Raw genomic sequence first — 24272 nt, 5'->3', positions numbered from 1 at the left:
TTCACAATGTTATGTACTTTGGATATTTTCTTCTCTAAAGGTTCGCCTTCCCCCTCCCTATTTCTCAACCACTTGTTTAATTTATTTTTAATACCTTCATGGTTGTAAGCTTCTTTCATCACCGTAGGGAGACGGTGGTACTCATTAATTACACTCCATACAAAGGAGAAATTAAATATACGGTTAGTGAATGTAAGCACATAATGTACCTGGATACACTAACGATTTTACCTTGAAACATTCAACATTACCTCTGAGGATAAGAATCAAAATTGTACGTTCTTAAGATCAGTGATCAGGACGAGAGATACTGGTGTACCTATCAGTCAATTGGAACCATGCCCGTATCAAAGCTTGGTTAGTATGTTCAAACTGTGCCTCTTTCATGTGTCAGAGAGACTCTCGCTTGTATATGAACGTTCTGCAGCAACTATCTGCAAGCTTCATTGTGGCGTCAAGGCCTGAGAGATGTACAGATTTCTTTTACCATATGTGACTTATCACATACATTTTTTTAAAAAAACACATTTCTGTTATTAAGACATATGTGATAGTACACTTCTGCAAATGTGAATTGCTTTTGGCTAAAAGCCATGCACTAATAAGTTGAGTTGAATCTAACCGAGGTTGACATCTGTTACCAAAAGGGTGGGCAAGCAAGCAGTTAGCAAGCATGAAATTCTTCCTTGCGTTTACACGTTAACAACGTTAAGCAACGTGGTGGTTGTCTTTCACAAATCGGGACCCGCATCCGCTCTGCTTAGGAAATTACAGCTTTATTCAGGCACTGATCCGTCTTATAGATACGGTGGTTTCATTATTGAAAATGACAAACAGCCACAAAGATCTTCCTGACCACGACGTCTGTGCATTATTCATCCAATGAATATTTACTGAGGATCTCCAGCATTCCAGGAACTGTGATAGATGCTGAGGGAATTAAAAATAAACCTGACACGGGTCTTACCCTCGAGGAGTTTAGAGTCCAGGAGGAGAGATCAAATCGGTTTGTAAAGAACTAAATACAAGATAGAGAGACATACGTTTGTTAAGTGGGGACAGATAAGGTACAGGGGAAGCTCTCGGGATGGAAAGTGCTTCTAGTTATATCACTATCAGAGAAGATGGGGGAGAGGGAGAGGAGGAAGAGACGTTAGGACCAGGACTTCAGAGACTGCTGGCTTGAGACACTGCTGCTGAGGTAGCAGACGGTGAAAGGACCGGCTGGAAACTGAGACTCGGAAGAAATGGTGGCCTAGGGCCCTCGGAGCTTATCCACATAAGAGAAATGAGCTTGGTAGAGTCGGATACCATTGAAGACCTCTCCCTTGTTACTGTGAATCGCCAGTTAGTCCACTAGTTATTAAACGTAAACAAAGAGCCCGTGGACCTGGGGTCTAGTCCTGAATCTAACGCTAGCTTGTGGTGTGAAATCGGATATGTTCCTTCCTTGCTACACACCTCAGCTAGATTATTTACCTGGTTCTTCCACCTCTTAAACGTAAACCAAAGCTTCAAATTCTGTTTTATAATGATGCTTATTTGAGGAAATACTTGATGTTAAAGTTTGATGTAGATGCGTACCAGCCCATACATTATAAACGTTGCATATATGATATATGCGTTTATACACACACATGCACACGGGCACACACACACACACACACACAGTGCCTTTTCCCATAATTTCTGCCTCGTGCATTCATGAAATGGGGGACAAGCCACATCACTAAAGTTTTAAAGAAATACGTTAGATAGATTAGCGTGGCTCCAGGGATGTTGGGTTGAGCCTTTTAGATGACCCCTGTGACCAAAGGTGATTTGTGGTTGGAGTCTGTATCTCTGGTGCTTTTGGACACATGCACGTCACAGACACACAGCGCATCCCTGCAGCCCCCATGTCCTCTCAGAACGATAAGGCCATGGGTTCTGTACTGTGTTCTGCCGAGTCTTGTGGGACTGTCTCCTTTTGGAACAAAAGGCTCCAGCACCACGGAGCTTCGGCAGACACTGTGCCAGCCCCTTCCTGGAGCACCCTGTGAATAACGCAGGCTCAGAGAGGTCCTGTAGAAAGAGACCAGCTTATCTTTGTCTTACCCAAGGTTTCCCAGATGTGTTGGACCAGAGGGCACCTTTATCCAGCACAGTGGTTCATGGGGTACAGAATCGGATGCTCCGCTCTATGCAAAATAAAAGGACCACATGGAGGTCTGGCCTCCGTAGGTGGTTGGAGAAACCTAGGACCTATTCATTGGTGTCCAGTCTCTAACAAGAGTATTCGAGGTGAGCAGATGATTGAAAAAGTCCACCACGGGAAGGAAAGAAATCCCCCATGTCTGAAATGATAGACTGTCTCCTGTGTCTTTTACTGTGTCATACTGTCGATGATTTTTATCAGTTGTGGGTGTCCTGAGGAGCAGCTCTCAATGAGGGGAGGGGACGTTTAGGGTTAGGTCCCTCTGAATGAGATCCCAGAAGCCAGCAGTCATCCGTGTGCTCTCTACGATGTCAGCTAAAGCATAGTCACCCTCTCATCGGCTCTGGCCATTTTAAAGGTAGTTAAAGGAAAGATAACAATAAAACCTCTTTTTAAACAGCTACGTAAAATAAAATGTGCTCTCTGTGTCGTCCAGATAGCTATAATTGGAGGCAGAAGGTCCTAGCAGTCATATTCGTAGCTAATGAAACTTGCCCAGATTTCTGGACACCCTCCTTTTCCTTGGTAATTGGAGTAGCATCATCTAGGGAATCTCGGAGGAGACAGCTGAGACCTAGAGAGTGGACTGCCCAGAACCCTGAGATTCCAGCAACTCTTTCCACTTTGAACCTGCTGCCGTGTTCTCCTCACCTCTTAGGACACACATGGTCACTTTCAGTGCCTATAAATTTGTTGTTGGCTTTAAAAGTCTTATTATCTAACCTCGGTGACAGTTTGGTTTCTGAGAATATGACAACAAATGCTTCAAAAAGTAACGAACCCACACAATTGCAGGCACTTTAACAATTAGGCCAATTTCGATTATGTTAACTTTATAAGGAAGAGTTTCTTCAAAACTTCCAGCATGGTGGTGTGTCTCATTATCACCGCTCATCTTTCTAAAGGCTTGAGGAGAACCTTTCTTCTTTAGGTGGTCAATTAACACTAAGAACCATGATGATAAAATGGAACTAGAAAGCACTCAGTTATTGGTGGAGCAGAGCGGCCTCAAGCAAGCCAGCAAAGGTGCAATTAAACCATTTTAAAGGAAATTCAGCCACTTTTTAGGCAACATTTTGAAAGCACCTCTTTTTATCCTGTACTTCATTAAGTAGCGTGTTACTTTCTAACTCTGTTCTTCGTATTAGCATTTGCTGCTTAAACAAAAATGGACGACTTTGTTTCATCCATGCACACAAGCGAACTGAGTTTTTGATATATGAGTTACACCTAGAATTTTATTTTAACATTACCATTCAGCGATCTTTCAGAAAACTGTTGAAAACTCAGAATCACGTGGCTGAGCTGCTCGAGATTCCAAGAAGTCATGTCATGTGTTCTTTGAACCAACATGATTTGTGTACCTACTGTGTGCCAGGCTCCACTGAAAGGCAGAGGAGTCAGGGAAAGCTTCTGCCCTGAAAGTTGGCACACTCTGGGAGGAAACGGACACATCATGCCCTACAGGCTCTGCGATTGAAGCGTATGCAGCATCTTCCGTGGCTGGGATGCAGGATCGAGCAACTGCTTGGAGGGGGCTCTCCCTAGCTCAGCAGGGGCCCCAGTGAACAGTGGGGATGAAGCCATTCAAAAGACAACAACACTTTCAAAAGGCACGACGAGAGGAAAGCACGTGCGTGTTGTGAGCAATATCTGGGAGGTCGAGGCAGCTAAGGAGAAGAGGCGTTTTTCACAGGAGCAGGAAATACCAAGCTTACTGGAAGCAACACACCACCAAAGACTCGGGCCCCACTTCTAGCGTGAAGAGGAGAGTAGTACAGGGTAGACGCAACTACGAAACGCTAAACAGGAGTCTTTTGTTACGGAAACTTAAAGGTGCGATGTAGGGATGGATTATAAGGCACCCTCTAAAAAAGGTTTGTGGGGAAATAGACATCAAATCCTTTCTGATTACATCTGGCTAATCCTTCTCTGTGGACTTTTATGCAACTCTCGCTCCTGCAGGGTGCCTCTGAGCCTCCAGCTGTCCCCTTGTGGCTTTACCAACCCTTGACTGTTTCTTACATTTGAAAGTTTTTAATTTTCAGACAGTACCTTTCACGTTATTCAAACATCCAGGCTACACTAAGACATACTATTTTCGGTAGGCATGACACAGAACACTATTATTCTAGCTTCGTTTTCTGAATTCGTTCCACAGACATACAAATTCTTTCTGAATGTATTTTTATCATCCACAAATGTAAGCACAGTAGGGCTATTTTTATTTCTGGAGAAATGATGCATGGCCCCCCTGGTAACTATGCACAGGGCTCCAAAACGCTAAATCCATCCTCCATCTACCGCAGAACATGTTCAAAGTCAGAAGCCTGGGGTCATAAGTTATTTCGTTGACCACTAGTTTAGGGAGACCGAGAACAGGAGGAATGACTTACCTTGGCCAGGGACTGAAATAGGAAACAAATAGTTTCTGCTTTATTAAAGCTTTTGCCTAAACCAACAGCAGTTATCTGGAGAGTCAACATTAAAAAAAAGACCAAGAAAAAGGTAAATCATTCTTCCACAGGAAAATGTTTCCATTTGTAGAATTTGTAGCGTGGCGGGAGATCGTGTGTCGTTATAATCAGTGTTTACACGCACACACATTTGTATACTCTGCACCCATCTACCCTCATGCTCCGAGGTAACTTAAATCCAAGATAGAATTGTTGCTGATGACGTTGCAGATCTTTTCCTCAGTATCCATTTCCCTGTCCTCGCCACACCCTAATTTTTTTTTTTTTTTTTTTTGCGGTACGCGGGCCTCTCCCTGCTGTGGCCTCTCCCGTTGTGGAGCACAGGCTCCGGACGCGCAGGCTCAGCGGCCATGGCTCACGGGCCCAGCCGCTCCGCGGCACGTGGGATCTTCCCGGACCGGGGCACGAACCCGTGTCCCCCGCATCGGCAGGTGGACCCCCAACCACTGCGCCACCAGGGAAGCCCAACACACCCTAATATTTTGACTGCTTTCCTTCTTCTCTTAACCCCCACGTTCCCACAAGCGGGGTCCACGTAGTTAGGGAAAATATTTCAGAAAACTCTGGGTGTTTGCTTATTTTGTTAGCAGCTTCAGGGAGTGAATGGCTGTCTAACTCCATGGCAGCCCTGTGAGTTACTGGCAGGGCAAGCCGGGGGCAGCCAAGAGGCTCGTCCACACCCACTGGTGTCCGCGTTATCAAACCCTATAAGTGGGAGTGGCCAGGAATCTGCTAATAATAGCATCCCCGTGGAGAAGCACACTTTATTCAGTTCTCTACCACCAGCTGGAGATGTGTATTACTACCAACATTGGCTAAGTGAAAGGTTAACTGGCCTCAAATCGTGATACCAGGGTTTACTAAGCAAATTCGACAAGCTGGTGAACTTGCTTTGGAGATCTGCACAGATGTGTATATACTCTCTCTACACACGTATATGCGTTCATATATAATTTAAACCCCACCTACTTCCAAAAATAGATTTGATGTGACTGAAACAAGACTGTAGAGGAGGATGTTTAAAAGAAACAGGAGACCCTACTATTTCCTAGCACTACAGAAACATCTGTTTTCACATGTGATGCAACTAGAAAATGCTGTGTGTTTTTAAATCTGGGCATTGCCGGCCCAGAGGCTTTTGGGAGATCCTCTTGGGAAGTTCCATCACGCATATGTGAGGTTCTTCTGCTGGTCCTTAGTGATGGGTGGTAGACCTTTGAATTGGGGTTTAACTTTTGAAAACTAACTAGTCCAGGACAGTGAGTGATTTAGAGTCATGGATGTTGAAAAAGTGGGTAATCAAGACAATCAATGTAATATTGTTTCAAAATATTAGTGATTTTCTCTTGTGGATAGGGAACGCCCTGAGGAGGAAATTTACAGAGGCTTTGTAAAACAAGCGCAGAAGCGTTGGACACGCACCCTGTGCAAAATAGCAACCTGTCCCGCATATACACTCCCCGTCCCCTTTATTCTCCCTCTTTAGCAATTGTTAGCATACTGTATCTATCCACCTGTCTGTCTCTCTGTCAGATCGATCTCTTTAGCTATCATCTATCTAAGGTTTGAAGCGTCACCTTCCATGAGAATGTCAGGTCCATATGAGGGAGAACTTTGTTATTCACGGCTATAACCTTAGTACCTCAAACAGTCCCTGGCATACAGTAGGAGCTCAGTATTGGTTGAATGAATGAGTGCAGGTGTCTAAGGACATGACTTTGAAGTTCCAGTCTCATAGTTCAGCATGAATACGAGTTTAATCTTAGAGGAAGTCTGATTTTGCACTCTCCTTGTTAGCCCTCATCTGAGTTATAACTTTTCCTAGAAAGGAACCGAGCTTTCCTTTAAAGGAGTCAAGATTCCATATGGGCTTAACTCTGAGGCATTTTAAAGTGACCTGTCCTGTCTATATAGAGCTAGAATTTTCTGTCTCAGTTGATGCCTCCGGTCTATAGCCGCCTTCCCACTCAGGATATGGTCCTGCTCTTGATTTTGAAGGGAAGGTGCAGTGGGGGGAGCGGGGAAGATGTCGGCGTCCCTGTGGGTGGGGCTTAGGCGTGGGCAGTTGCATTTGATGTCATTAAGCATTCTCAAGAATGACAGAAGGCACATTTTTGTCACTCTAGGACAAGGAAACAGAGCATTCAGTTAACAGGTGACAACACGTGATAGTTCCTATTTTTTGGAAAGGCCATCTTGATGCTCAGAAACTAGCAGGATAGGACACACAGCAGCCGATGCCGAAACATGCACACTCGCCCTCTTCCTCAGCGCTGGGGAGTCCGAGAAGCTCCTGATCTCCGGTTCCTCCTACCCCCATACTTCACCATCACAGCACGAAGAAGCCTTTGGTCAGTGTCCGCATTGACCAGTAGCCCCGGCTCTCTCTTTAAGGGAGCTGGTCTTTAAGCCACAAGGCTTCAGGCAGTAACTCTGTGCAGCAGTAAAACGAAACACACCTCCTTTCATCTCATGTTATTTTCATGAATATGTAAGTAATTAAATCCTTTGGTCACATCTCAGTAGACGGAGTTTAAAAAACAAATTTCTCGCTGGATATCGATGTGTCTGAGAGAAACTAAAAAACAAGACCGTGTTTCAGGAAATAACACTGCTTCAGGGTTCATTTTGCCTCATAACAGCATTTCCTAGAATTGAATTGCCTGATCTCCTCCCTCGGGGATCGCTCTGATGCTTGCAAAAATCGAGGCTGATTTTATTGGAAAATCATCTCTGGATGAGGAACGTACTCCAGAGGAACCTGTGCATGGGACGAACAGGTTTCTGGTGCCCATGGCACGTTATCCAGGCCGATGCTGTGTGAGTTCCCCATCCTTCTGTTCATTCAGCCAGCACATTCATTAGCGATCCTTCAGGCAGGGTGAAAGAACAAGACAGATTAGGGAAATTTACTTTGAATTGTTTGGGGGACTTATTGACGAACAGGTCAGTAATCAAATTCTAGCTTTTAACATACTCATTAAATATTTCACTCGTCATGGCAGGACTCCCTGTAGTTTGTACTTCAAACGCTGATCATAAAACAATTTGGCACAAAGATCTAGGACGTTGAAGCTCTTGGATGGATGACAGGGCAGAATTATGGAGGGAGGGTGGTGACGCTGAGTAGTGAAGCTCTCATACTACCTTCGCAGGCATAGCTCATCCATCAGTCATTGCCCGCTTGTTGACTTTTTTAATTATGAAAAGAATCCAGAGTTATCTTGACAGCACAGCTAAACAGGAGACCCCAATTCAGAAATGTACCCCAGCTCCCAAACTCCACCAAGTGCAAACTGAAAATATTGTAGGCAGAATACATTGAGCCTCCAGGACAGAGGAAGGGAAGGAGAAAACTGATGTAGAAGCCACGCATCGGGGGCTCTTGGGGTGACATTGACTCTGGAGACTGAAGAAAAGGTACTCAAAAGCTTATTTGCTTCATGGTTATGGGAGAGTTGGCGGGGACGGACGGAAAGACAGAAAGGATAGTTTTATGAACAAGAGTGGGAGCCAGAGCAGAGTGGACCCTCATCAAAGTATATACTGCATCTTAGCCCTTGAACTTCTTAGGCAAAACCTACACTAGGAAGGAGAGAGACGATTCCCCTGTTGTGTTGCTGTTAAAAGTCTCTCTGCTTATGGCCACTCATCGGAGCACAAGAAAACTTGATCAGAGGTGATGGGCTCGATGCCTACCTCTAGGTTTAAAATAATTCAGACGTTAAGTGTAAAAGCCAAAATGTCGGCCTGTGCCGACTGGTTGGGACCCTCCTTTTATGAATTTTGTGCCCAGATTATTACTATCATTACTTTAACTGAGAGAGGGAAAGTAAAACAATTCCCAGTAGTAAATTCTCTTTAGCTACTGATGTACCTGACAGAAGGCTTAATACTTGCGTTTCCAGCAATGAAGAAGCAGCCCTACGCAATAGCACCGGAGCTCAATTCCCAGTGGGCATAACGGAGCTGACTGGATATATTGAGTTCTTTGTGTCACTCAAAGAAAGCAGAATCTCATACACATCGGTGTTAGCTTCCTCTCACTTCATTTCCATTTTCAATAACCAGTGTCATCACATGTAACAGTTTCTTCATAATGAAACTTCATGCCGAATTGGATTTGTCTTTCAAGTGAAAGCACATGGTGAAGCCTTCTGAAATCTGATCCTTGAAAGAATTTTTACTGCTACAGAAATCTTCAGTATACCTCAGATTCCCCAAAAGAAGAATAAGGAAGCAAATGAATAGTAAAAACAAAATTGCTATGTTTGAAAAAAAAAAGTTATATTTCTTCTTTCGCTATTTGAGAGGCCTGGGGAAAGAAGTGCTCTGGTTCATCAAAATAGTTTGGTTAATGGAACTACCACGTGTAGAGAGAATGATTTTCAAGGAGTTACAAGAGTGTCTGATCCAGAGACCATCCCACACATAATCTAATCCTTCGTCGATGATTTAGGAAGACCATGCAAGATGATCACAGTGAACAGTTCTCATCGCGCCATTTGCACAGGAATCCTGGTTGCTCAAAAGCTCTCGGTGTTTACTGGTGGTAGGAATGTAAACTGGTGCAGCCACTATGGAGAACAGTATGGAGGTTCCTTAAAAAACTACAAATAGAGCTACCATATGATCCAGCAATCCCACTACTGGGCGTATACCCAGAAAAGATGAAAACTCTAATTTGAAAAGACACATGCACCCCAGTGCTCATAGCAGCACTATTCACAATAGCCAGGACATGGAAGCGATCTGAGTGTCCATCGACAGATGAATGGATAAAGAAGATGTGCTGTATTGTACAGTTGACCCTGAACAACACAGGGGTTAAGGGGCACCAACTCCTGCGCGTAGTCAAAAATCCAGGTATAACTCCACAGTCAGATTCAACAAACTGTGGATCAGGTAGTACCATAGTACATATTTAGTGAAAAAAAACCCATGTATAAGTGGCCCCATGCAGTTCAAACCCATGTTGTTCAAGGGTCAACTTTATAGCTGATGGAATCTTATTCAGCCACACAAAAAAGAAGGAAATCCTGTCATTTGTGACAGTATGGGTGAACCTTGAGGTCATTATGCTAAGTGAAATAAGACAGAGAAAGTCAAATACTGTATGATCTCACTGATATGTGGAATCTAAAAAGAAAACCAAACTCATAGAAAGAGAGAGTAGATTAGTAGTTGCCAGAGGGCGGGGAGACATGGGTGAAGGTGGTCAGAGGGTACACACTTCCAGTTTTAAGATGAGGAAGTTCTGGGGACGTAATGTACAGCGTGGTGACTATAGTTAACAATACTGCATTGTCTACTTGAAAGTTGCTAAGAGAGTTGATCTTAAAAGTTCTCACCACACAGACAAAAAAAATGTAACTATTTGAGGTGATGGGTGTGTTACCTAACCTGATTGTGGTACTTGTTTTGCAATATAGTATATCAGATCATCACGTTATACACCTTAAACTTACACAATGTTATACGTCAATTATATCTCGCTAAAGATGGGGAAAAAAAGAGCTAGGTGTGTAGATGCAACCGTGCTCAGTCTCACTCCTCAAAGAATCCAGTTCTGTTCCTGGATTTGACAGTTTGGTGTTAAATCACCCCTATGCTCCACCCGCTTCCTACCGCCTCGACAGAACTATAGTCAATCTCACAGTGATGTGAAAAACATTAATCTAGTGTCTGCACAAATTCTCCAATGTCCAGGTAAGTCAAGTATCGCCTAGACAGCTTGTCTACTAATTCTCCGACATGAAAATAGTTGAATTAGGGTGGTTTGGTGATGGATTATTGAGAACAGGACTTCCCCACAGTTTTTTAGTGGCATAGATTGCAGAAATGCAGGTCTACTGATCCTTGTGACACTTGGGGTGGCAGGACCCAGGAGCCCTGGAGTCTCTTGACTACAAACCATACTATCCCAATCCTTTCCTACAGGAACCAACATGTGGAAAAGGTTAGAAAACACTCTTCTAGGGATCTGAGCGTTATGCGTCCATATTCATCTTTTTTAAGATTAACATTTTTCAAAGCGAGATAACGTCCCCAGATAGTGAAAGCTTCAAGGTCATAGCTCTCTCTTCCTTCCGCCAATTGTTGATGGGCTAAGTTAAGTTTCCCAAAGTGTGGTCCGTGGATCGTGTTTTGAAGGATGTTAATAGGTGTTATGCAGGAAACAAAACGAACAGGTGCATGTGTGGGTGTGTGTGTTTGCTGCAAAGTGGTCAAATAAATACAGCAAATGCTGGGTTTAAAAGTTTTCTTCTAAGTTGAATTTTGAGCCCTTAACATTCTAATGGACATTGTGCACCTCTCAGAGGGGGAATATAGGTTATTGCAGTGGTTCCCTAGCATGTTTGACCTAGAAGCCTTTTGTCTATGGAATATCAAAATCTACTTAGAGACATGCTGGGATCAGTAAAGCTGGGTTGCATTAATGATGTCAGCTCAGTAAGTTAAGCAAAGTCATTCTCATTTGAGGGTACCTCAGTGAGCCAGAAACAAGTTTCTTTAGCCAACCTACTGTTGATATATGGAGCCACTGGGGCACAACCGGGAAGGGTCACCAGCTTATTACCAAGGGGGCCACTAAGGGGGCCACTAGTCTGAATCAACTAGACAGTGGTCCTAAGCAGTCTTCAAGCCACAGCCCCATTGTAAGCAGGTAAAGTGAACTGGAAAACTGGAGTAATGATCTGATGAATTACATAAATACGAATACCCATACTGTCCAGATCAGCATCTCCTGTAATGTCTATCCCTCTCTTAAAACTGTCTCTATTTTAGACATATACATTGGTGTTTTTGAGATGATGACACAATTTTTAAAACTAGCTATTTTAAGATATAATTCACATAGTATATTCACAGATTTGTACAACAGTCACCACAATCAATTTTAGAACGTTTCCACCATCCCAAAATGAAACCCTGTGCCCGTTAGCAGTCACTCGCCATTCTTCCCTCCTCCCAGCCCGTGCCACTCGTCTGCTTTCTGTATCTGTGGATTTGTCTCTTCTGGACATTTAATATAAGTGGAATAATACAACATGTGGTCTTATGTGTCTGGCTTCCTTCACTTAGCCTCATGTTTTCAAGGTTCATCGATATTGTAGCATGGATCAGTACTTCATTCCTTTTCATGGCTGTATAATATTCCATTTTAAGGATAGACCACATCATGTTTATCCATTCATCAACAAGGGACATTTGGGTTGTTGTCACCTTTTTGACTGTTATGAATAGTGCTGCTATGAACATCGATGCGCAAGTTTTTGTGTGATCATTCTTTGAGGTATATACCTAGGAGTGGAAATGCTGGATCAGATGGTAATTCTATGTTTAGCCTTTTGAGAACCTGCCAGATTATTTTCTACAGTGGCTGCCTCATTTACATTCTCACCAGCAGCATATGAGGCTTGCACTTTCTTGGCACTATCACCAACATTTGTTATTATCCGTCTTTTTGTTTATTGTCATCTTAGTGGGTGTGAAGTGAAATCTCATTACGGTTTGGATTTGCATTTACCTGATGGCTAATGGTGTTAAGCATTTTTTCATGTGCTTATTGGCCAATTCTATATTTTCTTTGGAGAAATACCTATTCAGATCCTGTGTCTTTTTATTATTGAGTTGTAATAATTCTTTATATATTCTCAATACAAGTCCCTCATCATATATGATTTGCAAAAGTTTTCTTCTATTCTGTGCATTGCCTTTTAACTTTTTGATGATGTCCTTTGAAGCACAAAAGTTTCTAATTTTGAAGACATCCAGCTTATCTTTTTTTTCTCTTTTGTTGATTGTGCTTTTGGTGTCATATCTGAGAACCCGTTGTCTAACCCCAGGTCATGAAGGTTTGCACCGATGATTTCTTCTAACGGTTTTAGGTCTTAGGTCTTAGGTCTTATTTTTATGTCTTTGATCCATTTTGACTTGATTTTTATATATGGCGTGAGGTAGAGGTCCAACTTCATTCTTTTGCATGTAGAAATCCAATTGTCCCAGCCCCAGTTGTTGAAAAGACATAAATGTGAGAGTTTATTTCTGCATGCTTATTTCTGGTCCATTGATCTATATATCTATCCTTATTCCAGTACCACACTGTCTTGATTGTCTTGATTACTATAGCTTTGTAGTAGGTTTTGAAACGGCTTTGATTACTATAGCCTTGTAATAGGTTTTGAAATGGGGAAGTGTGATTCCTCCCAATTTGTTCTTTTTCAAGTTTTGGGTTTTTGGGGTTTTTTTTTTTTTTGGCTATTCTGGGTCCCAATTACGCATTGTTTAACCCCCTTTTACTTGTATAGACGCTGTCTTTTGGTTTAGAAGGCTAAACCAAAGAGTAGGTATTTAGACTTTGCATATGTGACACAAAGACAAAAGCCTTAGCAATACAGAAGTGGATATTTCCAGTTCTGAATCCAAGAGCCCCAAGAGAATGGGATTGGGACTCAGGCCTCAAATCTATTCAATAGTCTGTGAACTAGGGTGTAATCAAGGTCCTCTCCAAATCTGTGTGTTTACACTCATGAATCACTGATCTGGATTTCTCTTCCAACTATGCTGGAGACCGAGAGTCCCCATAGCCTCCGTTGTGGACTAGGGAATGGCAGCAGAAAATTTAAAAAAGTCTTCCCTTTTCTACATTCCAAATGTAGAGTGAGGAGGAATTAATAGCATTTTAAGTGTATTGAGAGATTTTGCAACAAAAGAAAATTATTACTTGATGTGTTTAATGCTTAGAATAAAATTACGTGGCTCTCTCTCAGAAGCATCTAACATCTTCTGGATTTTTGGTAAACTGGTGTTAAGTGAGAATGGTGTTCTTCAATTCTGTAAACTATTCATTCTACTTATAAAATGGGGGGTGGGAGGGTATGGCTATTGTATCGCATATCCAAGACTTCCCAATCCATAGTCTTACTTCTTGGCATTTTTCTATAATTTTATGAAATATTTTAATATGACAAAGTCACTTCAATTACACAGTCATTATAAGTTTTGCCAAGGTTGAGTGTGGATCGTTTTGTGTTCATTAGAGCACAAAATTAGAATTTTCATTGCTGCAACTGTAAACACTGTTTGGCTCAAAGGAATCAAGCATTTTCTCATAAAATCTTGGAGAGCTGATAATTGGCATTTTCCCTGTTTTCCAGCATATTTTAATTTTTTGAAGCTATTTTCTGTTTTCCGTCCCTTGGTGTATTTCTTTTGGCCTGGAAGTTGCATAAGTGAGCTCTTCCAAATGAATAGCATTGCATGCAGTGCATGAACTAGTGGGCACAGAGAGAACCGTCCCCAGAGTCAGGAAAAAGAGAATAAATTATTTCTTTAATTTTCTAAGCTTTCGTTGGCCCAAAGTCTGGCAGTTAGACCTGAGTAAGTCTGGGAAAACCATCTGGCACACCTACATCTGTTCTCACATTTGCCAATCAGGATTTATCAAAAATCAATGGCTGAAAAGCATGAAACTCGTAAGAGGTGCTAATTTGTGGCTAAAGAATAATTCAAATGCCACACCATTTGGTACTCCTGGAGTAGAGTTTCAGTTTGGGGGAATTCAATGAATCCGTTTCATCTTTCTTCTATTTCCTGGAAAAAGAAGACAAAGTAGAAAGTAGGTCACATCTACGGACCCCCTTTTGCCTCCCTTTGTCTTTTCACATACTGGAATGACTTTGCCCAGGGGGTTAGATACCTTGATGGTACTTATTAACGGGCACTCAGACATCCCTGCTCTCTTCCCAGTGATGAGGATGTTCTCAGCAAAACGCCAGCACTTGGGTCTAAATCATTTCCCACTTACCGTTCCTGTTCTCCAACCTTCTGCCCACCACGCAAAGTCGGTCATCTACAAGGAAGCCCTCCCATCCCCCTCCCTCCACGCCAGCAAGGGGGAGAGGTCATTCATTATTCATTGCGACGCTTCCTCTTTGCCAAGGTATCTTCTGTTGCTTCAGACTCGAAACAGCTCATTGGCTTGCGGGGATCCAGCAGCCACTGGCGGAAGGACAAGTTTATTATGGAAAGCACGTGGCTCTGCCAGATTTCCCTGGCACATTCTGCAGCCAGAGCAAGAAATTGGCTGGCACGCTCGCCATGCATGAATGTCCTTTGGCCTTCACCGTGCTCATTGTTACACAGGAGCCCCTTATAAAGTACACAGACATTTTTCAGATAATAAAACAAGTAATACCTTTCACATACCAACACCTATAGGGAGTTGATGCCTCAAAACCAAGTCTGTACCATGATGGCCCATATGTAATTGACTAAATTCTAGTTTGATGCAATTAGAGTTTGCTTTCGTCAGACTTTGTCGATTTGGGGATTAAAATGGTTTACTTTTGTACCTCATGCGCTTGGCACGAGGGCTTTTGTCCCTGAATTACCAAAAGCACCTTGTTAAAAGGTGATTTCCCTGAAGATGCCATTCTTTGCTATTCCCTTTAGGGTCAGCTTTATGATGTGAGATCTAAGTGCATGAATAGCAAACTCTACTACCGTGCGCTAAAATTTGGAAACTGAAACATAGCAAACCGTATCTAACTCACTAGTAAGTAAAAACAAAGCATGTGTGATAGATAAAATATGGGCATGTGTTAAAAATCGCAGTGTGCATTAGCAGAGTTGAACAGGGTCCCACAGACAGAGCCTAGGGAATCGAAAACTCCTTCAACTCCTAAGGAAACACATGATCGTTTGCTTTGACGGACACGTATACCCTTTGCCTAGAAGGGTTTTCTTCTCTGCCAGGATATCCACAGTGTACCAGCTCTCACAGCGTCCCAAATCACTTTCTAAATCCAACCCAAAGCTGATCTGATGATACGTGTTTGTGAGGCTGGTGAGTATCTAGACCTTAGAAGGAAGAGGACAGTTTGTGTGTAGTGTTTGTTACAGAGAAGGAAGTTAGGGGCGATTCTCCGGGGCTGTTTTTCTTTCGTGAAAAAGTAGAGTATGTCAAGGTGGAACCACAGCTGAGACTTTGGCATTTGCCGGCAGACACATGGGGCCTAATTATATTTAAGACTTCAGTTCTACTGACAGAGATAATAACATTAGAAACGACCACCAGAGTTTAGATTTTTCTATAAAAAGTGAATTGGATCTCACCTTTATATAGATGGATGAGTCCCAAATCCTCTCGGTAGGGTGACAGGGCGACTATGGAAACTCAAAATGTGACACTCTTTTACTGTCCCGACTTTGATTTGTCTCAGGGACATAATTAATGAACAAAGATAATGATTAAACCTTCCAGCTAGTGAAAAGAGACTGGTGGGACTTGTAAAAAGAATCCGTCACGTGTGTACGTGTGTGTATGTACGTGTACATACTTTTAGCAAACATCAATGTTCTGTCACTGAAGGCAAGGCGGTTTAGCTTCGGGGTTCTTACCTGCATCTGATGCCTTCCATCTAGGTAAACAATGCTTGATTTTCGTGGGATTATGAAAATGGAGATAACTTGGACAATCAGTACCTCTCCCAGGGAAAGCATTCTGCGTGATTCTTGGACTTGAATGGAAATGTGTTGTGCCTCTGCTCTGCTAGACGCTGAAGGGGATTCCAAACTGAGGCCGCCAACCTCTGCCCACAGGGGCGGTGGAGTTCAGTTGTGGGAGTCGGGGAGGGGAGTTCAGATACACAGAAGCTTCTGCTTCTGGATAGAGGTCAACCCAAGTGTGCTACAGAATAATTTTTTTTGATCCTTCTCTTTTTTTTTTAACATCTCTATTGGAGTATAATTGCTTTACAATGGTGTGTTAGTTTCTGCTGTATAACAAAGTGAATCAGCTATACATATACATACGTCCCCATATCTCCCCCCTCTTGCGTCTCCCTCCGTCCCACCCACCCTATCCCACCCCTCTAGGTGCTCACAAAGCTCCGAGCTGATCTCCCTGTGCTATGCGGCTGCTTCCCACTAGCTAGCTATTTTACGTTTGGTAGTGTATATATGTCCATGCCTCTCTCTCACTTCGTCCCAGCTTACCCTTCCCCCTCCCCATATCCTCAAGTCCATTCTCTAGTAGATCTGCGTCTTTATTCCTGTCTTGCCCCTAGGTTCTTCATGACCTTTGTTTTTAGATTCCGTATATATGTGTTAGCATATGGTATTTGTTTTTCTCTTTCTGACTTACTTCACTCTGTATGACAGACTCTAGGTCCATCCACCTCACTACACATAACTCAATTTCGTTTCTTTTTATGGCTGAGTAATATTCCATTGTATATATGTGCCACATCTTCTTTATCCATTCATCAGAATAATTTTTTTAAATGTTAGAATGAAACCAAACCTCCCCCACAAATCCTGCTGGTTCCAACAACCTTTGGGTAACGTGGGGTTCCATTGCTTCTGTTGAGTTCCAATTTCTGTGCTCTTCACCCCTCTCAGATTTTACCAGAAAGTTCTTCATAGGCTGAGTATCAACAAACAACCCAGCAAGGTCTATTGAATAAGAGATGCATATGACAAGACATTTGCACACACATCCAGATCTAACCATTCCACAGACAGTGATAAAGAGCAGATCCACGTGCTATTAGATGGAATTATTTTAACAATTGGCTTTTAAGAGTAGCTGTCTGGTTTGCCTCCATTTTCTCCTGAATCCAATGAAAGAGGGGCCTGCTGGGCTGTAAGGCTCCTGGCGGCTCTCACCCTGTCTGATCTATGGATCCTTTCTGCTATAGCTTCCTGTCAGTGGACAGCCATAGGGATAAATTTGAGGATATCCAGTTGTTTCATCCCAGATTTTAAAGATACCGTCTTAAGGACACAATGTTATCATCTCTACATTTCAGAGAAAATTAGAAAAATTGGAAAAATAATTTGAGCTTTTTAACCAATTTATGAAGAGGAAGTGCCTAGCGCACAGTAGGCATTTAATGTTTGCTTAGATGAATGGATGAAAGAAATAGTGACGTTAATCTCAGCCTTTAGGACACACGCACGCACGCACGCACGCACTTGTCCCAGGGGATGCTACTAGGTCACCTGCATGGCAAAATGCTGGCCGCTGGCACTGGCCTCGGGAGTCCAGGCTGTCTGCAAGGCTTTTGAAGAACCTTGCAAGGCACAGTCTGGAGAAATGAAGAGCCTGGGTTCACATCTTAGCTCTGCTGCTTCCCCACTGGGTAGTTTTGAGCAAGTTTGCTTCACCTCTCTTTGCCTCCCTTTCTGCATCTGTAAAAAGGGGCTAATGATGTCACCTGCTTCACAGGCTGCGATGGAGATTAAACGAGTTGACATGCATACGTGGAATAGCGTAGCTATGCAAGGGTTTGCTATGATGCTCGTCCCTGTATTGGAAAGCCTACCAGCTGGGTTCAGTGGCAAGAGCTCCTTACTTGGCCTTGAGCAATTTTCTTAACTTTTCTCAGCCTTCGTTTCCTTATTTCTAAAATGAGATAATGCCTCTATCATGTGGATGAAAATCCCTGGCATATGGTGAGTGCCGGCTAAACATCTGCTGAATCTGCTGGATGCGGGTTCTTAGTGCACGTGCCACGAAAGAAGCCACAGTTCCGCGGATCAGATATTTCTAGTATTTTCCTTGCTTTGTCTTGCAGCTCTCCTGCTTCCCATGTACTGTGCCTTTTACGTAAAGAGTGAGTCCAGGGCTGGGGAAGCATCAGGGCTGGACTGGAAGTTCTGTTTTAGTTCTAAACTTGCTATGTCATAAAAGAAAATACCAAAGTATGCGTTGGTATCCTTTGCCAAAAGCAGCCTCGCCACATCAAAGCCTGACAAGTCTATTTACTCGGTCTCTTCTGAGATGAAAAGGGTGAGTAGAAATTCTCCCACTCTGCTTCACACTGGTTGCATGAGGTCCCCACTTCTGGCACCAGCCAAATAATGGTATAATTCAGGAGAGAGGCACCCCCTCAAGTCACATCCCCTTTCCTATGCAAAGCAGAAAGGGAAGTCATTCAAGTTCATATGAGTCACTCTTCTTGAGGATCTATGGGGAAATCACTTTCATTGCAGAGCTGAGATGGAAGTAGCCGTGAATGCCGTGGTTTCTAAATGAAGATGTAGCATATGGAGAACGCAGAGTGGAATTTATGGCCCATAATTATAGACAATATGGGGTAGAGTCCATCTTGCTGGTGTTCGCAGCAGTCCACATCAAAGCTTTGCCAAATTGCCATGACCTCCTCGCCATTTTCCCAGTGACTGAACCTTGCATACCACTTCAATCCATATTCGTTGATTTTTGTTGCTCAAGTGGAAGCTTATTGGTGGATCTGTTGGGCTGACTTCTTAGAATAAAAGCCCTGATGTCACATGGACAGCGCAGCTTGGGACTTCCCTGGTGGCTCAGTGGTTGGGAGTCCGCCTGCCAATGCAGGGGACACAGGTTCGATCCCTGGTCCGGGAAGATCCCACATGCCGCGGAGCAGCTAAGCCCGTGCACCACAACTACTGAGCCTGCACTCTAGAGCCCGCGAGCCACAACTACTGAGCCTGCGCACCACAGCTACTGAAGCCCGCGCGCCTAGAGCCCGTGCTCTGCAACAAGAGAAGCCACTGCAATGAGAAGCCCGCACATCGCAACGAAGAGTAGCCCCCGCTCGCCGCAACTAGAGAAAGCCTAAGGTTTCATTTTTTTCTAGTGATTGTGTTTGATTTTCTAAAATGAATTCTAGTCATCAGTTTACCTTTCAGTGCCACTTTGAGTAATGTTGAGGGTTTTTTTTTTTATGGTAGTCTTGAGACTTACACTTTTCAATTTATCCAGAGAACTGCTAGATTCTGGAAGGAAGAGAAGTTGGGACCTTGAACATAGACATCGATTAGTAACTACTAATGCTATGGCTAGAGAATTCTTTAGAGAGAGGGACCTTACAGCAGCCAGGCCAATAAGCTTCATAATTTTCCTATTTCAATGAAGGACTCTATTACCACAAATCATTCTTCCCTTTCTACTTTCTTCTCTCCCCTTTCTCTCTTGTATTATGTTTTCTCTTTCTTTTTCCTCTATGCCTGCCTTCCCGCTCTTATCCATTTCCTCAGAGTCTCCCCTTCTCTTTTCCTTTCCTTTTCCTCCAGGACTGAAACGCAGCCTCATTCTCATCACACTGTCTATAGCACAAAGGCAAAGATAACTGAAGGCTGGACTAGAGGTGAGGGGCTTCCAACTAGTTTCTTGCATTTGGTTATTATTGTGAGCACTAAACAGCCATTCAATCAACCTCGCGTTCCACATCCCAGCCAGACGTTGGCTTCTTTCGTGGAGGGTCATGAGAAATGTTTATAACAAAAGCACTGCCAAACTCCCTACTGTAGTAGACTGGACAAATGATGTTATAATGTTTTTATGTATTCTCAGTTACACTGCACCTCATTTGAATGTAAAAGTATTGGAGAAAGAATGACTAAGGAGACCAAATTGTCATGTTTCTGGCGGTATTGCCACGTGCTGAGTTTCTGAGATGAATGCCAAGATGATTAGGGATTTTCCTTGTATTCCAGAACATACAAATGGTATCCAACGTCTCCTCCATGGAAGCTTTGGGTCTGTTTTTCATAAGCTTCCCACTCTGTTCATATACAGTACTGTATCTTAAATGTAAACGTATCATCAGGTTTAGCAAATCAATACCATAAGAGTATGAAATGGTCCCCAGCACGCCCCACAAGGGCATTTCACAGTAAAAGCACTTGAGAAAGAAGCGGCAACGGAAAAAAAAAAAGGCCATAAAAGTCACAAGCAGTCTGTGTGAAGCAAAGACCATAATATAACCATACAGGACTTGCTGCGAAGAAAGAGGAAAATTGCAAACCAATTTGTGGTTATAGCCTTTTCTGTCAATCCCATTGGGATTTAAAACTTGTAAAAGGTAGACATTTCTGCCAGCTTACATTATGGAGAGAGAGTGTGTAAGGATAATCATAGCAGCCAAGCAAACACCGCTTAGTCTTTATTAACTTCAAAGCAATTAGTGCTCCTTGGGTTCATTTAGCCCCAGAATGGGAAGTTGCCACCCAAGATCGTTTGTTAGGAACAAATTTGGGAGTCATCCCAGGGTGTTTCATTTTCATCTCTCAAAAACACTTTTGCAACTGATGGATGAGTAGTTGTGAAACTAGAGTAGACGAAAGTGTGGGCCTGCCTTTGGGAGCCCATAGAGACTCCAAGATTGCAAGATGGCGTGCAGAGGCAGGCCGTGCTGGGTATTTCCTACTGTCAGACGGCCGGCCTTGTCCATTGTGTTGAGCTCTGCAGACCCAGCTTGCCTTCTGAAAGCAATCGCAGCGATAATTGCCGTCTGTGCTCAGCGCCCACTGAGCACGGCACATTCTATATGCATCATCTCTCATTAGTTCTGCAAGGCTTTGTCCTTCCTACAGATGAGGAAACTGAGGTTTAGAAGGTTAATTAATAGTAGTTGAGAATCCAACCCAGACTTGCTTGGGTCTCCCACTTGGAATCTTGCCAGGACGTCAGGCTCCTCCCCCACTTGATGGCCAGCACCACCCACTTTACACATATCTACTTGGGTCACTCTTGATATTGCCACACTGAGATTTAATCTTCAAGTCCTCCCAGACTGGAGACAGGAGCCGACAGATCTCCTGGTTATGTACTATTCTGCATTTCTTGGGCTGGCTCTAAATTAATCTCTCCAAACAATAAAGGAAACTAATTAGGTTACAATTGCATGTCTTTTAGCACGAATCTTTATGATTCACTGTCAAGTACAAGCTAATGCATCGCCAGTTTACCCGGGTCTTTATTTTCATCTGAGCAATAAAAGTAGTTTCTGGTATCCCTTCATTTAAGCTTTCTCTTTAAGGAGCGGCACTCGTTAAGGAAGATACATGAAATGAAATTCCGTCTTGCTGCACTCGATCAGGTTTCTTCAAACAAACAGAAAGCAATGCTGCATCTTTTAATATCATTTAAGAAAACTGACATCCTATAATTATCTTTCGGTTATAGTGTGGCCAAGGCAAGAGTCCTAGTATTTTCGTACCACTTGTGATTCACTGAAGTACTTTATTCAGATGGCAAAACAGATTCCCCGGGTGCCCTTGTCATCTGTCTCTATCTAAAGTAGCCTTTCTGAGACCAGACAGAAATGTCTGTTTCTGTGTTTGGTAGAGTCCCCGGTCATCCTGATCCCATGACTGAAGGGCGCTCTCTGCAGACAGCTCGCTAGTCTGCATTTGACTGAAGGCCAGTCCCGGATCCAGGGCCCAGTGGGTGTTATCCCCTTTCCTCGCCTACAAAACCAAAGATGAAAAGAGACCCAGATTCATAGGTAGTCCAGAAGCATTCTGGAAGTTCCCAGCCGGGACTCACAGCCAGTTTCTGACAGGCCCTACCAAATGGGTCAAGCCCAAGTGCGTGAAGTGGGCAGGCATCCACTACCTGGACCACTGAAAGGCACAAAGCCAGCACGTCTTGCCTGGTGTGCCACACAGCATCACGGCCTCCATCAGAGCCCTGCCACGAGAAGCCAGGTGTCAGGCAGACCCAGGCATCCTCACACTGCTGCGTACTAGCTCTGTGGCCTTGAACTAGTCTAGTTTCCTTCAGGGGGCATCGGTTTCTTCATTGGTAAAAGGGGGTAATAATCTCTGCACTGGCTCCCTCGCAAGGTTACTTCAAAGAGCAAGAGATAACATTCTTTGTCCAAATGATGTGTAAACTCTAAGAAGCTATAAACTAACGTGAGATTATTCTTATCATACGTTGGCCAGAGGGGTGGATAAAACATCAGGCCTCAACGTGTCCTGGCCTCCAAGAGACATTAGAGAGGGTTCTCTGAATCTTCCGGAAACCTCTCACCTTGAACCACACCAGCAGCTCTCAGCGACAGGGTAACAAAAGCAAAAGTGGAGGTCCTGGTGGAGATGGGAGTCATGCAGGGCACTTGCCATTTCTGTGCTGGAAAGGAGCTTCTCAGGGGCTAGGGGGAGAGCTCTGTGCCCCTGAGCCAGCCTGGACCATTGTGACCTGTGTGGAGTCCACTGTCCTGGCATTCCTTCCGCAGCTGGAAACTGGTTCGCCTCAAGTAGCCAGGGCCAATCTGTTTCTGTCCTCCATTCCCCATTCGCCCCTGGCGTTGTAACCTGCAAATTTCAATTGCATCGGTCCCAACCCACGTACACACGTCACAGATAAAGCAAGGACCCTTGGAGGCCTCTGGCTAGTGGAACTGGAGAGATGCCTGGCATCTCATGAATCACTTACCTGCGACTGATGGGGCTTTAACTAACCCGGTGCTTCCAGTTCCCTGGCCACTAAGGCAGCGCTATTCCGGCAGCTGCTGCCGGCTGATTTCACATGGGGCCTCTAGGGATTGAGTGAAATTTTTGCAAACTGCAAATGCCTCTGAGTAATGGGTTTCATTCATTTCCTCAAAGACTACATGCGTTTTCCAAGTGGTTGTGCTAATATGAGAATTTGAAAATTCATAAGCAAGCCATGCTTGTGATTTGCGTCCTCAGCACTGAGTTATTTCACAGTCCGTGCCTATTGCAGTGCATTGATGCTTTAAACAATAATCGCTGCTTCTTAGAGTAAAAAGGGAAAAAAAATGTGAAGGTTTTAATTGCCATTATAACCCATTTGTCAGAGTGGTACATTTATAAATAGTACTTCTCCAGTTAATTGGTGGCCTTAGTCATTAGACAAACGCAAATCACACCATGCTAGCATCTTCTCATTTCCATGTCTCGCACCACTTTTATCATCTATAAATGACCGATTTTGTTGAAATAAATTTGTGAACATGACTCAGAAAGACGAAGGTAAATTATCTCATTTTCCCTTGTGCTTGTTAAGAAGAAGGCTGAAATGCATCTTTTTGTCCTGCTCCAAGTCAGAGTGGAGGTGGGGTTCTCTTTCTGAAAGTGCATTAGAGAGTCGAGTCTTTGCACTGGCTGAGCGCCCGAGGACTAGCTCAGAACACTGTTATGGGAAGGATCCACTTCCAAAGGAAAGGAGAGGCGATCACAGTGGGTTCACCCTTAAAGCCAATCATTCGTGTCATTCATTTGCTATTTATGTGCAAGTGGGGCTTTATTTCTGTCTTCTTTGCTGCTGTTGCTGCTATGGCTGATGTCAGCAAACACGACTCAGGCCAGTGTCAGCCTCAGTATGGCAAGTATGTAATAGACACCACTGGAAACCAAGAGACTAGCAGTCTCCCACCAAATCTGCCCCCCACCCTTCCCCTCTCTGGGCCCCAGTTTATTCTGCTCTCAAGCCAGGGGAACGGATGACACATTCTCCAAGTGCAACTCTCGAAACTTCCATGTGCATGCGATGAGTTTGGATTTTCTTCTGAGGAAGAATCTCGTGGAACCGAAGTTAGCGTAGTTCGAGATTGGGTGTGTGATCCTAATTAGGCAAGCTTACTCAAGTTACCTGAGCTTCAGTGTCTTGGAAGCTGGATCCATCTGCATACCCTCTGAGGAACCTTCCATGCCCACCCTGCAACATCAAACTCATACATTCCCTCCCTCCCGTTGGGTTCAACTGGCTCCCATCTCTTCAGAGAATTACTATGAGGATTATGGTAACCGTGTCAAGTACTCAGCCCCTGGCACAGAGTAGTTGCTCAGTA

The 24272-nt window shown here is 43.6% G+C and overlaps 1 protein-coding gene across 4 annotated transcripts in view; it reads left to right on the top strand.

Annotated features, from left to right (window-relative positions):
• Positions 1 to 24272, top strand: part of AFF2 (ALF transcription elongation factor 2) — a 499644-nt gene that overhangs the window by 413375 nt on the left and 61997 nt on the right. The gene's annotated exons all lie outside the window — the stretch shown is intronic.

Source organism: Globicephala melas, chromosome X, assembly GCF_963455315.2.
Source record: "Globicephala melas chromosome X, mGloMel1.2, whole genome shotgun sequence".
Classification (NCBI taxonomy): Eukaryota; Metazoa; Chordata; class Mammalia; order Artiodactyla; family Delphinidae; genus Globicephala; species Globicephala melas.
The sequence above is the reverse complement of the archived record's forward strand: the minus strand, read 5'-3'. Positions and strand labels throughout refer to the sequence as shown.